The following is a 19,842-nucleotide window of genomic DNA, read 5'->3' on the forward strand; positions in this document are numbered from 1 at the left end:
AGAGTTGCGAAACGTTGGGTCACTGGGTAGAGGGGCGACCAAGTATAAGCGATGGAGAAGAAGATGAGCCAAGGTGCACCCAGCGTGCCAACCCACAACACGCAGCCACATCAGCTCTCCAAGCTCCCCCCACCAATGATGTACCCGCTCCAAAGCAACCCCAGCCTATGATGTCTCTAGGAGTGCTCCCAGGCTACCGCCCCATCCATGCCTTACCTCTCCCATTCACTCCTCATCTACTAAATGCCGAGGAGCTTGGAATCCGTCTGGCGAAGAGTGGTCGGTAGAATGGAAAACTTAATGACCTTATTGGTCAAAGTTTGAGGAAAAAACGAGAGTCAGGGCACGTGTTCCCCTTCATCGCGATTTACGGAGTCCTGGTAAAGTTCCATAAACTACAGTGACGCTCAAACTCCAGATACCGGCTACTCAGTTTCAAGATGGACCGTAGCAAGAGGAGTGGAGGAGGTGTTTCTTCTCTACTCCAATGTCGTCTCGATCCCATGTCAGCTTCAGAGTTTTTAAAACCGACGACGGTACTTGTCAGGGGCCTGTGCAAATGTTACCCCATCCTGCGAAATAGGCTATTGGATGGCAGGTCATCTACCAGACGCCCCCCACTGATGCGAGCCTATTCAAGCTTTCTCAAAAGCTTTTTTGGATCACTTGGGCACGCTATCAAAACCTTGACCAACGATTGATGAGTTGTTTCATAACAGGGGAATTCAACCTACTCTCAGGTTGACGTGGGGATCGCTTCAAGATCCACACCCGGTGGGGAAACATTCAGAAAATCAAATTTTATAAATTCGGCCCAACGTTGTTAAAACTTTTATTTCAACCTATCTTCTTCTCAGTCAAATGGCAACGTGCCTACCAGAGAAACAAAACATTTTGGGGAACCTGGTTTTTCTGTTAACAATGACCGACTGGCTATCGATGTTATATACGGGAAGGGGCAACCGGGGGGGGGGGGGGGGATATATCTGATCACGATATGGTCAGCGTCCTACTCTCCTTCCAACAATCAACCCTGTGTGATGGAGGAGGCCCATGCTACATATCTTGTAGAAATGAACTTTCGAAAGCATAGATTTCCATCAAGCTGATTTTCGCCCCCAACGGAATAAGTTTTTGAAGCTATTGATTGGGAATGAACCTGAGAGATGCTGGTAAATACGTTCGAGGAATTTCCTCCTGCCAAGTTCACTGGATAAAGTACTAAAACCACGTGCATATCGAACATTCCCCAAGAAACGACCTCCCATCAGCAAGCCTAAAGCTCTACAACTCTCTCAGAAGACGGAAGTTCTACAAGCTGAAAAAACCTCGTCTCTCTTCCGCAGCAAGGTGCGCCGGTGACAATGCCCGAATCGAAGGAAACTTGAAGAACGAAATTATTCGGGGCTGGGTGCTATGAAATAAAGGAGGGCCATAGTCAAACCGGTCCTGTAGGGAAGGTGGTGAGAATCCCTGCCACGTTTTTGGTCAGTTTCGCCGGGGCTCATGTCTTTCCTCGAGGGAGCATTAGTGTCTACAGAAAAACTGACAAATCCTAGCGAAGTCCAATCCGAACCACATCTTCCATCGGAGGTGGTGCTGGGTCAGCTGGTTACTGAACGGATTGGCCTGGAGAAAGGCATAGTCCTGTTATTCTTAAGTTAACCATAGAGGGGGTCAGGCGCTGTTCGCTCACGGCTGGTTCTTGGAGCCAACACCCTCAGCCCCACAGAAGTGGGAGCAATGTCGGTGGTGGCTCACCCAGATAACGGACAGTGTCTCTCCTTCTTTCTTCTTGGACTTGCATTGTTGCTGGTGAGTCAGCTGGCAACAGTGTACCATACTGACTGGATCTGATCACACCAGTCTCATTTCCAGGCGTTCCCACCCCCACTCACTCACCCACTCACACGCCGCCCCCCGGGCCGCTCCAGCTAGTGGATATCTAGCAATTAGTTATTTTCCAGCTAGTGGATATCTAGCACTTACTCCTTTTCCAGCTAGTGGATAATGGTGGGTTTGCATTCTTGAAGAGTGGGTCTGACAACCAGAGTGGTGGGTCTGCACTTGAGAAGAGTGGGTCTGGCAGCTAGAATGGTGGGTCTGCAATCTAGAAGTGGGTCTGGCAGTTAGAATGGTGGGTCTGCAATCTAGACGTGGGTCTGGCAACATGAATGGTGGGTCTGCACCCTTCAGGCTTAAAGAGTTGGTCTGACAACCAGAGTGGTAGATCTGCACTTGAGAAGTGTGGGTTTGGCAGCTGGAATGGTGGGTCTGCAATCTAGAAGTTGGTCTGGCAACCAGAATGGTGGGTCTGCACCCTTCAGGCTTCAAGAGTGGGTCTGACAACCAGAGTGGTGGGTCTGCACTTGAGAAGAGTGGGTCTGGCAGCTAGAATGTTGGGTCTGCAATCTATAAGTGGGTCTGGCAACCAGAACGGTGGGTCTGCAGTCTGCACCTTTAAAGAGTGGGTCTGACAACCAGAGTGGTAGATCTGCACTTACTTTATATTATTGTGATGTCTGATTATTACTGTCCCCAAATTTCTTTAATGCCAAATGCCGTTTTAATCACCCTATTTCTCAAAAATTTTCCTGGGGGTTCGCTCCCCTTGCCCACCAACTTAATATTATTCTGATGTATGATTATTACTGTCCCCAAATTTCTTTAATGCCAAATGCCGTTTTAATCACTCTATTTCTCAAAAATTTTCCTGGGGGTTCGCTCCCCAGCCCGGCCCACCAACCTTGTATTATTGTAATGTCTGATTATTGCTGTCCTACAAATGTCGTCTGGAACACCCTATTTCTCAAAAATTTTCCGAAGGCCAAGGCTGCGCCCCCCTAGCCCCCCAACTCTGTATTATTGTGATGTCTGATTATTACTGTCCTACAAATTTCTTTAATGCCAAATGTCGTCTAAAACACATAATTTCTCAAAAATTTTCTGGGGGGCTGCGCCTTCCCCCCTCCCTAGCCAACCAAACGAGCTTCGCCCCGGCTACGTGTCGTGTCGGGCTACGTGCCCAGAATCGAAAAAACTTAATCTTTAAATGAATAACGGAACCTTCTTTTTGAAGTTACGAGATGATAATATAATTGGGAGGCAAAGTGGGTATCGGGCTTGGGGCTCATAATGCGCAAAATTTGGCCGCTGTCGAGTGGGTCTGCCTAAAATTCACAGATCTAGCTATGGGTCTGAGACATTTGTAAAAAAAAAACCTTAGTTACGGTGGCATCACCGCTCCATACGTGACTAGCTAGCTTGGAGGTCGTTATTAAGTCATTAAACGTACATTAGTTTAAGTTATATTATTATAAGGGACTAGTGTAATAGTGTGACGTGCAGCTGGTTTTACAGCCTACACACCACATTTGTCGAATGAAGTGTTGTTATGAGCTGCATCTCTTACTAGGAGCTTTGTTTTCTGACTAGTAACGGCTTCTTTTTTTCATGTCCACATCTAATTCTAAATTTTATTGTTGGAGCTCTGTGAGTGTGTTTTGTTCTTAGCACTGTATTTTTACATGGCTTATGTTCTGTTTTACCGTAGTTTATTTTATACAGAGCTTTAGCAAACAAAAATTGATACAGCATTGATCATTCATGCTTCCTAATGCAATTAAACTCTCGGTTAACATTTTTATTTCTGGGAGTAGGACATTAATACTTGTGATTCTCTTTTGCTTGACAATCCAAATAATCACATGATAATTGTTGACTTGATAACGATGATTGTAACACTTACATACCCATAAAAGTAACGTAATTAATCATTGATACGTAGAAAATAAATTGTTCCATGTTGTGTGTACTTTTGTTACGTGTTTATTATTGAGCTCTGTTATCTCATCTCTTATCGCTCAGGATAATAATATAATGTACTGTATAAACGATACTCTCTACTTAGAGGAATCAGCCTCGAATTCCTGGAATATCTCTGAACTGAGCCGGAATGACACATTTTGTAAGGGTGTTTACACGTTTATCAGATACACTTCTGCACCACTGGGCCTGGCTATCATCTTCATCAACATCTTAGCTTTCAAAGCTATAAGTAAGTATCAGCTATTTCATGAGACTGCGCATTTTGTAAAATTTAGTGATGTTCATATTAATTTGGAGCTATTTAATCATTAATAGTATTTGCCGATTCCCGGTATCGGACAACATTTTCATAGAAATTAAAATATTGATTATTCGTGATATCTTTTTCAGGCAATGTTATGAGATCACATCTATCGTTTGGAGGAAACGCTGTAACTCTAAAAGGGATCACCTTTTTTGACGTGATGAACGGATGTTTTCTGTTAATATACTTCGTTGAGACTGCTATGGGCAGCTTTTTGAAAGGTTTGTGATTTTCAGATTTTGCAGAAATTGAAGATAAGGTAGAAAGCTTCACAACATGAAAATACGTCTTCTCAAAATACGCGTTATATAATGTCACACTTTTACAGAATCTTTCTACAGGTAGCGGCAGCGGTACTGGAAAATATTTCTGGAAAGCAGAGGTGTGGTGTTCGTGGCTGTGCATATACTCATCCGTCCTATTCCGTCTCTACCTTTGCTGCCAGCGTCTCTACAGTTACGGAATGCTCCTCGTCACTGCTCAAAACACCCATCTCATTCCTGAGTCTAGGAGGAAATCCTACAAAGTATGTTGTGCTCTGTTTATCGTTGCAAACATCGAGCTAGCAACTGTCCTTCTGACCAAACACCCTTGGTACAACTTCTTCAAGGAGAGAGGGATGTACACAATTCCTTTTCTGCTCATCCAGGACGTAGCGGTCGTTCTAGTGAGTCTCCTCTCAATTGTTGTCCTTGTTTCTTCCACTTCGCGATCGTACAGCAACGTTCTCGTGTCATCTGCCGTTCTTCCGCTCTGTCTGATTTCAGTCTCTTCAGTGATCACTAATCTAGCTACTTTTTACGGTGACGTTCTATGTCTGTCAAGGTCTATAGAGGTCACGAATCATTTTTTACTTACAATGAAACCAGAATGTTTTATACCATTGGCAAAAGCCTTGACGTACTTCGATTCTCTATTTTTCCCGATTATTTTGTTTTATACGAGTGCAAACCTAAGAAAGAGCCTTGAGCAAGTTGTATGTGGCGTTCAGCCAGTTAGTCAGCCACTTGTACAATAATTGTGTTCCTACCGATTAGTTTTCAGTTAAATCAACAGTTTAAATTTGACGATTTGTGACTTCGCTAAGACAGATCATAAGATCATTTAGTATTTGAAGTCGAATTCTTGAATACTAACAATTTTGGTGGAACTCCGATAGCGTTAAAAAACAGTGCTTGAAGTATCAACAATACAATTGTAATTTCACGTGTTGTCTGCTTCGTTGGGAGTTAACTTGTTAAATCAATTTAACCTACTTGGAAAAGTAAGTAAGCATCAGTAGCACAAACACCCATCTTCTCGGTCTCCGGAGGACCACTTTCATCTGTAAAATTGATCATTTACTAATACTATATCATTTTAAATCTTGAATAATAATAATAGTTATGTCTCTAGATTTCTGAACCCACAGCTTCCATTTTATTGTTTGAAATTGTCACAAGAACTCGTGTTTTGTTATCAGTGGATTCTTATTCTGTTTAAATGTAGAAAGTTAAAGAAAGATGTTTATCACAGTTTTGTGACCCCTACTGCAATTGATGGAAATATTAACTAAAACTATTAACAAATAACAGTTTTTCAACTGAAACGAATAAATTGTTATTACTTGTGAAGCCCCAAACTTACTCTGTCTAATCCCCTCCTGAACGACCCTATCGAATACAACAGCAACGACCTGTCTCAGGGTGGCAGCTGCCGTGTTTGCGATTGTGTGTTCGGAGGACGAGTGAAGTTGAAAACAGATCGCAATCGCCTGAGGAGAATAACTTGATAAAAAGGCAAATTTTCACACTGAGTATTGTCATATTGAGTCAAATTACTACATAAATAATACAGATTGTCGTTAATTTGGTGTAACGTCAAATCATAGAGATATAATGGCAATCTTTACTAAAATTAGTCTCGCGTACTTTACATTTTACAGTGAACTATTGAGCATGCTGCAAGAATTTCTCAGAAAAAGCTGGCATATTCAGCGCAGCAGGAATTATCATTAAATTATAATTGAATTAGGAATTATAATGGGTACCTGAGCGAGTGTTTCTCCGTGCAGCAACTTTGTGGATGTAAGCAGCAGCAATATAGTCTGCAGTATCCTTAAAAGCTCTATCTCCTGTCGGTGCATGTCACCTGGTGGAAATAAGTAATTAGAGATAAAATAACATTTTGTTAATCATGCATGTTTAAAGTGGTAAATTATAAAGTTTCAATATCTTTAAAAATTACAGCCCTTCTTTAGTCTCTAGCTCCGTATTCACAGGCAACAAACACAATAACACCGAGCAATTATTTGGACCTGTTCAACAAAATATATATCAAAACAGTTGAATTCTTGCCAAGTCGGCACTGTAATTAAAAAATATGATCACGCACAGTGACAAGCAAAGGCACAGCACGTTTTATGATTTTCAAATGTACCTCAAAGCTCAACAAAATATTTTTTTTGGGTAACTTGGTAATATTATAAATTATGTAATTTATAATATTACCAAGTTACCCAAAAAAAATATTTTGTTGAGCTTTGAGGTACATTTGAAAATCATAAAACGTGCTGTGCCTTTGCTTGTCACTGTCTGTACAGACAGGATGTTTTTTAATAATTTGTTTTCAAATTTCAAATATAAGGTTAATAATATTATGTACTCACTCAGAGTTTTAACGATAATTGTTACAGATGTATCAGGCACAGCATCATGAGAGATCAGCTTTTGAATACAAGTGATACTGATAAGAATCAACTTTGGATTCTTTGTTTCACAGCCGAGGATAAAGGGTTGAATAACATCGTCTGACCTGGCAATAACTGAAATGTTCATTATTGAGTTTCTACTCTAAACTTAGTTTTAAATACAATGTGGTACCTTAATTCCCAAAAATTTGGGCGACAAAAAATTTGATCGGGCCTCTCGCCCAAATTTTTTGCAGACCAAATTAATTGCATAAATCTTTTCCGTCTGCTAAATTTTTTGCTAACCAAATTTTTGGCATTTGGCCTGTGGCCCTGAAATCTATACAAAGATGGCTTTTTCTTCATATCCAAGTGAAATAATATTTGAAATTTTAGTTTTCTAATCTGTCATTCATGGCTTGACCAAGTAAAAAGGCTTATATTTTAAATGAATCGAAATAACTGGAATAGCTAACAGCTACTAATAAAACAAATGGCTAGAGGTACGGATAGCTAGAGATTTAAACAAGATCTCCAAATGGATTATCATCCACAATAAAGTCTGATCTACAAGCATCAGTTATACCTGACTTCTCAAAGCCTTTCCTTATGTCATCTGGCCTCCCTTCTAAATATACAAAAAGTTCGTTGATCCAACGAGCGTGTACTTCACGGATCACTGTCAAGCGGGTATCAATTTTCACATTGTCTGACGAAACTCCTCCATTGAGCTGACACACTATGTTTTTCGCGCACCGATCTTCGTACTTATTGCGCATGAATTTCTTAGCCAGTCCATTGATAGATATGTCCAGGTGCTGTAGATGATGGGTCATATTAGCTGGAACTTTCTGTAGGATGCAGTTGTTGGCTGTCATCAGATCTTTTAGTGTCTGTGTGTGTTGGGCCCGAAACACATCTGATATCAGTAGCGCTTTCTCGAACTGATTTTATGTAGGGAAGAAGGATTTTCTCTGAGAACTGGACACTGGTCAAACCTTTCGACCATCTGGTGAGGCGTCATAATGATAATTGTATGTGAAAGGGGTATGATAAGATATGCTGAGTGTAAGTAGACTAAACTATCTGATTGATAGACTAAATATCACTATTGTATATCTATCATTTTGTACTGTGCCATCATCACTGTATTTTTTAGTAGTTACTGGGCAGATCGTAAATTTCATAATGTGAAACAACTCAGACTACCACCTACATGCTTAAAATTGAAAGCAAAATGACTGGAATAATAAGGAATAATAATGAACTAAGGCAAATATCTAACTGAAATTTTAGTGGAAAATCGTTCATTTTTCGAAGAATTTGTGCCCAAATTTTCGGTCGCCCAAATGAGTTCAAATTTTCTGCCCAAATTTTTCGGGCTCAAATAAATTGTGCTCAATATAATGGCACACAAATTTTTTGGAACTAAGGTAATTTAAAAACTTCATACATTGTTTTTGTTAAGATGAAAAACTTGAATAGTCAGTAATGTTTTTGGCTATTATACATAACAGGATTATATTCAGGTCCTTCTTGTTAATACTAGAACCTAATAAATTTGAAGTAAATCAAAATAGTAACTCACCTTCATTTATATGTTTATCATTAGCAGCACTTAGACTTCTGAGTTTTAAGATGGCTCTTTCAGCTGCATCTTTCACTGCAGGGTGCCTCCTCTTTGCTTCTGAGGAAACACTTCTAAGATCTGTCTGTAGGGTGTCAACCAAGTTTTTCCATTTCCCGATCATTGCATATCAACAATACCTACTGAAATTCAATCTTTGACATTTGACAAGTATGTAACTAGATAAAAGATATTAATCGAAGTGGCCATCATTGTTCACTGTTGAACTACTGATAGATGTTACACAAAGTTAGAGTTAGTTCATTGAAAATGTCGCCCAGGCCCAGTAAGTATGTGGTTAGTGTTTTAAAGGAGTTTAGGGTTGGTTTGTATTATGGCAGTTGTGTAGGTAAGCTTGGGTAATCTTGGATTAATTGTTTGAAAACCTTATTCAATAACTGTCACACTGGGTGATCTGAGTATGCAGTCAGTTTAGGGTCAATTTTAGATAGATTCTGGGTAAGTTGGTGTAAATTTCAGGTTACTTTGAGGGTTAATTCTTCTGTTTTTTTCTTACCAAATTTTATTTTGTTGACCTCTGCTGTTCATCAGTTTGGCCGCTTTATTTAGTTACTCCAGAAAAGCATGTATAATTCAAACAATATATAATAATAATAATAATAACGCATAATTTGTATACCGCTTAGGCCGTGTAAGCGACCAAAGTCCCACTAATATAATGGGGTTGATACTGGCCAACAAAGCGGTGATGGCCAAACAATCAAGTGATGAAATTGGCAGAGCACAATCAATTCAAGTGTTGCAATGAGTTGAGCACACTACGTAGGTAACGGAAATGGTTCATTGCTACCAATTGAACTTTAAACAATCAAATATATACACACAAATTTTCAATTCATATTTACCGAATTTTTCTTGGAGAAGTTATCTTTTGACTCTTAAGGTTGCGAACAAAATGAAGGAGCAGACTTTAGGCTAGAAACTTTATTGTATTTATAGACAATAATATATTTATAGCCTAAAGTCTGCTTCTTCATTTTTTTCGCAACCTTAAGAGTCAAAAGATAACTATCATATTTTACCTTTAAGTTATTATATTCATAGACATGTATATGTCTGAGTGGTTATGTTTTGTTGTTTCACACACACTCATTCCCTTAGCATGTAAATACAACAAGGATGTAAATATAGAGGATTCAGGTGAACGGAACGAGAGCTAACCCTGAAGGGCAGGTAGTGTAATGTTTAGCTTATTTTGGTTTCTATGTAGTAGTTTCAGTTTCTTTGTAGTAGTTCCTTTAGTCCTAGGTTTGTAGTTTTGGGGTTACTACTTTCTAACATACTTTCTTATATTTACAGGGTTGTTTTTAGTTCTAGTGAGTGTCTGCTGCTGTAAGAGTGAAAGCCAGACAAGTCAAGTTCCAGTGTGTGTGTGTGTCACGGGGACCACACAGAAGAACCTAAAGAGAAGATCTAGTGTTTGTGAGTAAGGGAATATCACAACACGTTCACATCACTTCTGGGGAAGTGATAGAAGAATTAGTTTCTAAGAAGTTAGAAGAAGTTAGAAGAAGTAGTTTATAAGAAGTTTGAACTGTTATTAAGAAGGATTTACAGTTTTGGGAAGATTTGTTTGTAATCACATTACCACACCACTCACGAGGTTAAGTGAGTGAGAGTTGTGTTTGAGGTCTGTGTAGAGTGACGTGCAGTGATAGTGAGTGCAGCGTTAGTGTGCTAACCCATTACCAATTTGTTAACAATTCATTTACTAACCCATTTAACCATTTGTTACCAATTTAGTTACTAACCCAAATTACAACTTGTTTTACTTTGTCTCCCGTGATTGATCAGAACATACAATTAAACAGTGGTAGCAGGAAGGAACGATTAGATCAATCATGGGGGAAGACAAAGTCCCTAGGTTAACAGATACAACGTGTTATGGGGATTGGAAGAGAAGGGTTACTGTATGGGAAGTCTCAACGAGCACAACTAAGAACAAGAGAGCAGCTACCCTTATAACGTGTATGAGCGGTAGACCAGAGCAGGCTGCTATCCAACTCAAAATCGACGATTTGAAAGGAGAAGATGGAGTAAAGAAACTGATAGCAGAAATGGACAAACTGTTCCTACCAGACAATACCCAGCAAGTGTTTAACGCTTTGGATGCTTTTTTGGAGTATAAAAGACCAGCTGATCTATCTATGGAAGACTACTGCAGGGAGTTTCACTACAAGAAGAAAATAGCAGAACAGATGAGCGACAAGACAGACATGTTTGATGATGGTGTCCTTGGCTATTTCCTACTCAAGAACAGTGGTCTTGAACAGAACAGTATGACCTTAATTAGAGCTACAGTGACGAAGCTCGAGATCAGTTTGGTGGAAGGAGCTTTGAAGAGAACGTTTGGAACAGGACTATCAGGTACGCTGATGGGTTCTTCGGGACTGGGAACATCAGCTATGTCGATTAAACAAGAAGTGATGTACAATCGACACTCTTCAAGCGAGACTGATCAGTCAGGGGACTGTTCCTCAAGAAATCAAGCATCTACATCGCTCACTAGTTCAGATGAGGCAGAGAACGAGACCTTCTACAATAAAGACTCAAAATCGTATGGAAACAGAGCTAGAGGATCATACCATGGTTATAAGGCAGGAAACAGTTTTAGCTCAAGAGGTAACTACAGAGGTAACTGCAGCGGTGATTACAGAGGCAGGGGTAACTACCAAGGGAACTACAGCAACAGAGGAGGCAGATACGGCAGCAGAGGGGGTTCCAGCTTCAGGGGAAGAGGAAAGTACAGTGTCCAGAACAACCAGCAGAACAACAGGAAGGATCAGAACTTTGTTTGTTTCTACTGTGGGGGTGAAGGACATAAGATTGCAGACTGTCCCAAGAGACTGCACTGCTGAGAAGTCTACGCAATACTTCCAGTCCTTTGCTAACGTCCAAAACAGTGAGACTTTCTTGTGCCATAAGACCTACAACGGTGCCTTGTTGGATTCAGGCGCTAGTGCTACAGTTTGTGGGGAACAGTGGATGACGAAGTTTGAGTATTCACTGACGACTAGGGAGAAGAAACTGGTGCAAGAAGAGCCGTGTCATCAAGTGTTCAGATTTGGTGACAGTGACCCCATCATATGTACGACGAGGAAGAACATACCCATAACCATCTGTGGGAATGATATCATGCTATGGACATACGTTGTGGAGAGTGACGTACCCTTACTCTTGTCCAGAACAACTATGTCAAAGATGGGCTGCCAGATAGATTTCCAGAGGAGCGAAATCAAGGTATTTGGACGGACAAAGAAGCTTGTTATAACAGATTCTGTTCACATGATTATCCCCTTCGAAGCCAGAAAAGTGATCAAGTGTGATGAACCAGAACCAAGCCCAAAGACTAAGCCAGCTTCAACTGATCAAGCATCATACATTGTAGATTTGGAGAATAGTAAAAAGACGGCAGAACATCTACACAAGTATTTTGCCCACGGATCTGCTAACAAGATCAAAGAAGTTGTGTTAGAGTCAAGCTTGGAGAAGAAGAGCGAAGTGTGCAAAGAGCTTGATCTGATAGAAAAATCTTGTGATCAATGCCTGAGACACAAGAGTAAGAAGATACCGCATAGAAAAGTTGCTCTACCTGCAGGGAAAGCTTTCAACGAAAGAGTTGCGATGGATCTAAAGATGCTTGAGTCTGGGGATACTATTTTGCACATGATCGATTGTGTAACCCGATATGCAATGGCGATCAGTGTAAAGAGCAAAACAGCTACTGAAATACTGGAGAAAATATTCAGAGTCTGGATCTCAGTATTTGGAAGACCTGGTCAGTTCTTAACTGACAACGGAGGAGAGTTTGTCAATCAAGAGTTTAACGAGATGTGCCAACTACTTGACATCGTTATCTCCACTAGTCCTGCAGAATCACCTTTCTGTAACGGTATGGTTGAGCGCCATAATGGCATCCTGGGAAAGATGATAGACTCAACTATGGGAGACACAGGATGTAGCTTGGAAACTGCGATTTCCTGGTCTGTAAATGCCAAGAACACACTGACTAACGTGCAAGGATTCTCCCCAAGTCAGCTAGTATAGTGTTCGGCTACAATCCTAGCAACAGCAGCTTACTTGATGAAAGACTGAAGCTATCAGTTCTTAAGACTGAAACTACAAGCAAGTTGGTAGCTAATATGATAAACGCCAGGGATACAGCAAGAAAGAAGTTTGTACAACTTGAGAACACCAGCACCATCAAGAAAGCTCTTACTGAACGTGTGTATGCAGGGAGGAATAAACAGTATAAGAATGGAGATAATGTTTATTTCAAACGTGAGAAAAGCAAGTCATGGCAAGGACCTGCTGTGGTAGTTGGACAGATTGACAACATAATTGTTATAAAGCATGGGGGACTGCTATATCGTGTCCATCCTTGCAAGATAATAGAGAAGCACGAGGCTGACAGTCAGATAAATGGGGATGCAGAAGAAGGAAAATCTGATCAGTTGGAGGAGCCTGACACAGCAGCTGTCAAACGAATGCTATCAACACTGGATAGTGATGCAGATCCAGATTCTGATAGCAACTACGACATCCTTGAACCCAGTGACTTGGTTCAAGAGCTGGAAGAAGACGAGATTCAAAGACCCTCGGAAGAACAGAGTCAGGTGGGAGTTGGAGGACGAAAACCCTCTGAAAAGCAGAATCAGACGGGAGTTGGAGTTCCCAGAATGAGCCAGAACGCTGCTAAGCCTAATACAGGAAGTACACCTTCGCAATCCAGCGGATGGAAGCCTGTGCCAACTTCTAACGGAAAGTTGAAACTGAAGAAAGATGATGTGATACGGTACAAGAATAGTAATGAAGAAGAATGGAAAAATGGTATCATCATCGGCAGAGCTGGTAAGGCTACTGGGAAGATGAAGAACAAGTTTAACATCTTGACAGAAGATATAGAAGACCCAGAACCCATACTGCTTGATAAAGTTGAGGTTGAGGTACAAGGTACCTACCACCTTGTAACGGATGTTGAAAAGGACGACCCAGCTCTCATCAAGGCTAAAGAGGAGGAGATCAAGAGATTTCAAGAATTCGACGTGTTTGTTGAAGTTAAAGACCATGGACAAACCAGTGTAACGTCTAGGTGGGTCATAACTTCAAAAGGAGATGGAAAGTACAAGGCAAGACTAGTTGCCAGAGGATTCCAAGAAGAACTTAACGGACAGTCCGATGCTCCGACTGTGAATAAAATTAGTAAGAGGCTGTTCACAGTTGCTGCATGCCGAAAATGGGAAGTAAAGAGTTTAGATGTAACAAGTGCTTTCTTCCAAGCAGATGAACTCGACAGGGAGATTTTTGTCAAACCACCAACTGACATAAGGAGAAAAGGCATTGTTTGGAAGCTAAAGAAACCACTTTACAGTTTGGGTGATAGTGCTAGAAGATGGTATCTAACTTTAAGAGATAGACTCATAGAGGCTGGATGTGTTATCTCAGTTCTAGATCAGTCAGTATTCAGGTACTATGATGAGAGGAATAGTTTGTGTGGTATCATAGTAACCCACGTTGATGATCTACTGTATGCTGGGAACACCAAGTTCCAGAGAGAGATTATGAGAAAAGTACTGTCATACTTCAAGATATCAAGAATGAACGGAAAAGATTTCACATACCTTGCATTGGATGGTCAATAACTCAAGAAAATGGTTACATATCTGTGAATCAGCGAGAATACTGCAAGTCCATTGAACCTGTAACTGTCAACTCAAAATCGCCTAAAGACAGTGAGCGTTTCTTGAATGATTCAGAGAAGACCAAATATCAAGAAACATTGGGGAAGTTGTTATGGCTAAGTAGTCAAACCAGACCTGACCTCAGCTATGACACGATGGAACTGTCGACCTACACAAGTTCAGCTAAAGTCAAACACCTCAGTATTCTTAACAAGGTCGTTAAGAAAGTTAACTATGGACCCCAAGAGATCAAATATACCGAAATGGATATTGATCAAGGTGAACTGCAAGTAATATTCTACTCAGATGCCAGTTTGGGTAACCTGCCCAACAAGATAGACAGTGGGAGAGGCTATCTAGTCTTCATATCTGATAGAAGGCGAGCTTCACTTGTTGCCTGGTCTAGTAACAAGATCAAGAGGGTAGTTCACTCTGTGTTTGGAGCAGAAACTTTGGGATGTGTATATGGTTGTTCAGCAGCCATTTATGTCAGACAACTGATATCAGAGATACTCTACGATGATCCTACAAAGGCAGTCATACCTATTGTTGGATATGTGGATTCCAATCAGCTTTACCAACAGGTTACATCTACAAAACAGTGTCTAGACATGAGAATGAGGCTAGACATAGCTGGTATCAGACAGACAGTGAAATCAGGAGAAGTTCAAGCTATCAAGTGGATTCCTACTAAAGAGATGCTTGCTGATTGTCTCACAAAGAAGAACGCAGACTACAGTAAACTGAAGATCACTCTTGAGAGAGGAAGATTCTGCTGATTATTTTGTTGAACTACTGAAGATATGGAGGAACTTAGTGGAGTTGGGTTAAAAACATATAAGAGATACGATGATTTAACTTGTAGAAGCTTTCAATAAACATGTGTTAATCGTCGTCAGCTGAATGTGATGTGGTGGGCAATGCTTATATGTGAATGAGTGGTGTCAGGGATGGAGGGTGGGGGAGGTGTGCCGTGTGGGTGGGAAAGTGAAAATTACAGTACAATGTCAATCAAAATTTAGTCTTCTGTTGAGGTTGAGAAGGAAATGCCAGATGGTCTGGACTTTAAGGATTTGGCAATTTTAGGAAGAATGGGGTCCCAGAGGGAACTACATTTGGGTGCGCGGTCTGTTCTGTTCATAGCTGGTTGTCGTATTTGTATAGCTGCGTGTTCTGTGAGGTCAAGTTGGGAGCGTGAGGTGAGGGATTTGAGGACTTCGATGTTGTTCCAGGAGATGGTGTGGCCGGTGGTCAGGGCATGATGTGCAGGGGCTGATTTGATTCTGTCTGTGGATTCGTCGATGGCGTTGTTGAGTCTGTAACATCGTTTGTGTTCTTTCATGCGGTGGACCAAGGGTCTGTAGGTCTGTCCGGCGTATTTGGAGGGGCACTGTGAACAGGAAATTTCGTAGATGGTGTTGGGAGTGAGGTGAGTAGGGGGTGTGGTCTTCGTTTTGGTGAGGAGGTTGCGGAGGGAGGTAGCAGAGGAGTGGGTGACTTTGATGTCGTGTTGTCCGAGTATCTTGGAGATGGGTTTGGATAGGGAGGGATGGAAAGGAAGAGAAACACTAAGGGCATGTTCACGGGTCTGTCGGTTGAATGAGGCTAGGGATTGGTGGCGAGAGGGGTTGGTGAATTTCCGTTGTACTTCTGTCTGGAGTTCGTCGTCAAGGTGTTGGGGTGAGCAGATGTTGTGGGCTCTTCTGGTCAGTGATCGGATGACTGCGTTCTTAGATGAGTTGGTGGTGCAGGAGGAGTACTTGGTGTAGAGGTTGGTGTGGGTGGGTTTTCTGTAGACTGATGTGGATTTGTCAGGGTGGATGAGAACGTCAAGGAATGGTATAGTTCCGTCTGTAGAGGGATGTTCTTGGGTAAAGTTGAGGTCTTCAGTAAGGGAGTTAAGGAATGTAAGGAAGGATTCTGCGTGGTTTCTGTCTCTGAAAGATCCAAGGCCGTCGTCAACGAAATGGGAGTAAGTGTTCGGAGGGTCAGGACATGAGGATAAAGCTAAGGTCTCGATTTCAGCAAGGCGGATTTCAGCTAGTTCAACAATGAGGGGGGATCCCATTGTACCACCTTCGTCTTGGGAGTAGCCCTCCACAAAGTCCTCGCATATTGATCGTGAGTCAGTACAACAGTGGCGTTGCCCTTATCAGCAGGAAGAAATTTCAATTCAGATTTCTTAGATTTTAAAGATTTAAGAGCGGTACGTTGTTGTGGAGTCAAATTGTCGGTGGTCATGTCACGTTTATTGTCAAATTTAGATAATACAGAGGTGACCTGATATGTGGCTGAGGCTTCCATGCCTTCTCCTAGTTGTTTAGTGATATTCTGTATGAGGGGAGCCAGGTCGGGGGTAGGATCTGAGGTAGGTGTCGGGACGAACTTCAGTCCAAGGGAGAGGACGTCAGTTTCAGCTGTGGAGAGGGTCTGTCCGGAGAGGTTGATCACTGTTTTGGCTGTGGTGTCTTTCTTGGGGGTAGGTGAGGTCTTGAGGAGGGGACCATGAAATGTGGGAGAGGGTATGTCGAGCGTTTTAAGAGTGTCGTAGGGTGAGAGGAACGGGGTGTCGTATTCTGAGAGTAGTACCGCGAACTTCTTTTGGTGAGTAAGGAGTTGTTTTCTGTGGGTGTATGAGGATTTTTTGGTGTTGAGGTGTCCTAGTTTCTGAAAATATTGAGGGGTTATGAGTGATTCTATGTGTCTGAGGTTGTGCTCATAAGTGCGTTTGTGTTGTGCATATTTGAGGCGATAGTGGTTGAGTCTTTCAGTGATGAGGAGGTTAGATGCGTGAGTGAGGACTTCAGTTGAGCGTTTGGTGGATAGTGGGTTGGTGAGTCTGAGTCCCTTAGGGATGAGTGAGTGATCACGGCAGGCTTTCAGGAATGATATGTGACATGAGTTAATGGCCATGTGTTCTATGCTGTGAGAGGTGGTTTTGGCCAGTGTGGATGCATGCTGTCCAAATAGTGATATGAGTGAGTCATTAAATGAAAGTTGGGTGGTACGGTTGATGTGTTGATTAGGTGTTTGTGTTGTAAGGTTGGTGTGTTGATTAGGTGTTTCTGTGGATTCTGCACTGTTTGCTGTCTGATCCATAGGGGTGGGAGCGTATTTTAAGATTTTAGTATTGATAATGTCTTTCTGTGAAGGAAACATGTTCTTGAGGCGTGTTTGGCAGGCTATTTACCCCGAAATAATAACTCGTGGTATGGGACGCGAGATTTCGTGGGCACTAGCTTGTCGCGGCCACTGGAAAATGTTTCTCAGAGAAGATTTTGAGTACTTGTCGTAGCGCGCAGGAACCTTCTTGTGTGAAGTAGACCTAATTTTATGTCATTTTCGTTTTAATTTTTTACGCGCGCACGAAGCGCTAGTTTTAGTCTTTTCAAAACTTTAAAATAGGGGGAGTATCATATTTTACCTTTAAGTTATTATATTCATAGACATGTATATTAGTACAGACAGATCCGTCTGAAAAAATCGATCTGCCGACACACAAAGCTTACAAAGGATTTTTGACGTTTTTGAGTCCTAATAGATGTCCTTTATGGCTGACCAACTTTTCCAAACTTTTCCACGTGTCTTAAGGCCACTTTTTGCCACTTTACCACTTTTTACCACCTTTCTTGTTTGTCGAATATCTTTAGTTGTGAACATCGTAAAAGGTTGCGGATCAATCGAGTGTGTTCATATTACCATGAAAAAAAAACTTTTGTTGTAACAAGTTTTACGTCAGATAATCAGTTAATTGGATAATTATCAAATAGCTAATTAGCAAAATTCTAAAAATTTTTTATTGGCTCAAAATGATCGGAATAGCTTAAAAACACGGAGAAAAGTAGTTTTTAGAAAAACTTTGAAAATTTTTCACTCACATTTTTTTTCGAGACTTGGAAAAATTTCGAAAATTCAAAATATTTTTTTCCGCCAAAAGTGATCAAATTGCATGAAACGCGGAGAAAAATGCTTTTCAAAAAAACTTAGTGAATTTTTCGTTTCAAGAATACTGAAATCACCAATATTTGTAGTTGGAGTTCAGTAAATCGCGGCAGATTTTAGTAATGAGAAATTACTAAGTGGAAAGGTCTGAAACTGAAAAACGTTAACCATACGATATAAGAGTTTCATGACTAATTACAATACAGCCTTATCGATCTTCACAGAAACTGCACCAATGGCACAGTCAAGATCGAAAGACGAAACGATAGCCTGCTGTACTATCATTTTATTGATTTCAATGATGAATCAGTGGGGTTAAGATAATATAGAGTTTTAATACTTTCAACACTACTATATAACAAATAATTTGAGATTATGTGACTGATTAAATGCTGAAGATAAAAGAAATATATTCATTTTGCTAAGATTATGTTTGCGTTTCATTGCTCAACAGCTGTTCGAAGGATCAAATTTAAGGTTAAGATAATCACATTTGTAATAAATAAAAACTCTCTGTACCGTCAATTGTGCTAATCTAAACCGGCCTACCTGGATTACCAGACCTCTTCTTTTCCTCAACAATCAAACCAAGTTGTTCATATAGCATTTGGTGGGCGATGTAAGTACTTATCGAGCTGTATTCAATCACAATACGACACAATACGTGTATATTATATGGCTCTTAATGAGGTTTATGAAACGCTTAATACCGTGAGAAACCCGGTATAGAGACGTTTTACAGTTTATCACGAAAACGTATACTTGGCCTCATGGCTCATTTACAGTTCGAAGAAGGCAAGAACAGACCAAGGAAACTAAGGAACAGCCAGATCCAGGAAGCAAGTGTAAATACACCTTCCAACATCTACTGTGACTTGTTTTGTATTGTACTGCATACCGCTTCATTTGCTATGCGGTATAAAATCACCCCCATATGTCAGGGTCGGCTAAAAGTAAAATCAACAAGGGTAACATACGGGCAAGGATAAGATTTAGATACGAGCGTCGGGCAAGGGGTAGTAAAGAACCGGTAATAATTCATTCAGTAAAATGTTCCACGAGAGTCAGGATATTTTGGAAATTGCTAATAGAGACAGATCCTGATCAGGAAGGATTGTTAATGTTATTGAGGATGTTGATTTGAAATCTGGACGTTGTGAAGTAAAAATACAGTTCTTCCCGCAGGATATTCGGGGCCCATTATGATCAGCTCGGGACAGATCGAAGAGCATTGAAAAGAGCGAGTTGACATTTTAAGCTTTCTGGTCTTTTCTTGCCTTCTTTGAGCTGTCAAAGAGTTATGAGGCCAAGTAGACGTTTTCGTGATAAACTGTAAAGCCTCTCACGCCTCACGGGAGAAACGAGAAGTGTACGGTATAGAACGTTTCATATACCTCATTAAGGGCCATAATATAATATACACGTATTGCATTGTGTCGTATTGTGATTGAATACAGCTCGATATGTACTTAAATCGCCCACCAAATGCGATATGAACAACTTGGTTTGATTGTTGAGGAAAAGAAGAGGTATGGTAATCCAGGTAGGCCGGTTTAGATTAGCACAATTGACGGTACAGAGAGTTTTTATTTATTACAAATGTGATTATCTTAACCCCACTGATTCATCATTGAAATCAATAAAATGATAGTACAGCAGGCTATCGTTTCGTCTTTCGATCTTGACTGTGCCATTGGTGCAGTTTCTGTGAAAATCGATAAGGCTGTATTGTAATTAGTCATGAAACTCTTATATCGTATGGTTAACGTTT

At 40.9% G+C, this 19,842-nt stretch overlaps 2 protein-coding genes and 1 long non-coding RNA gene across 3 annotated transcripts in view; 2 read left to right on the forward strand and 1 right to left on the reverse strand.

Moving 5' to 3' along the window:
- Window positions 1-19,842, reverse strand: part of LOC134811419 (protein MON2 homolog) — a 155,371-nt gene that overhangs the window by 74,529 nt on the left and 61,000 nt on the right. The gene's annotated exons all lie outside the window — the stretch shown is intronic.
- Window positions 3,964-5,131, forward strand: LOC134811843 (uncharacterized). The gene is made up of 3 exons (XR_010159858.1): window positions 3,964-4,057; window positions 4,219-4,353; window positions 4,474-5,131. It is a non-coding gene; the product is annotated as an uncharacterized LOC134811843 (long non-coding RNA).
- The window catches only part of LOC134811427 (sideroflexin-1-like), a 101,707-nt gene continuing 100,282 nt past the window's right edge, over window positions 18,418-19,842 (forward strand). The window contains exon 1 of the mRNA XM_063818256.1: window positions 18,418-18,441. The gene's annotated coding sequence lies outside the window, so the exon portion shown is untranslated. The remainder of the gene's footprint in view (window positions 18,442-19,842) is intronic.

This window comes from Bolinopsis microptera, chromosome 2 (assembly GCF_026151205.1).
Source record: "Bolinopsis microptera isolate Bmic1 chromosome 2, MBARI_Bmic_1.0, whole genome shotgun sequence".
Taxonomy (NCBI): domain Eukaryota; kingdom Metazoa; phylum Ctenophora; class Tentaculata; order Lobata; family Bolinopsidae; genus Bolinopsis; species Bolinopsis microptera.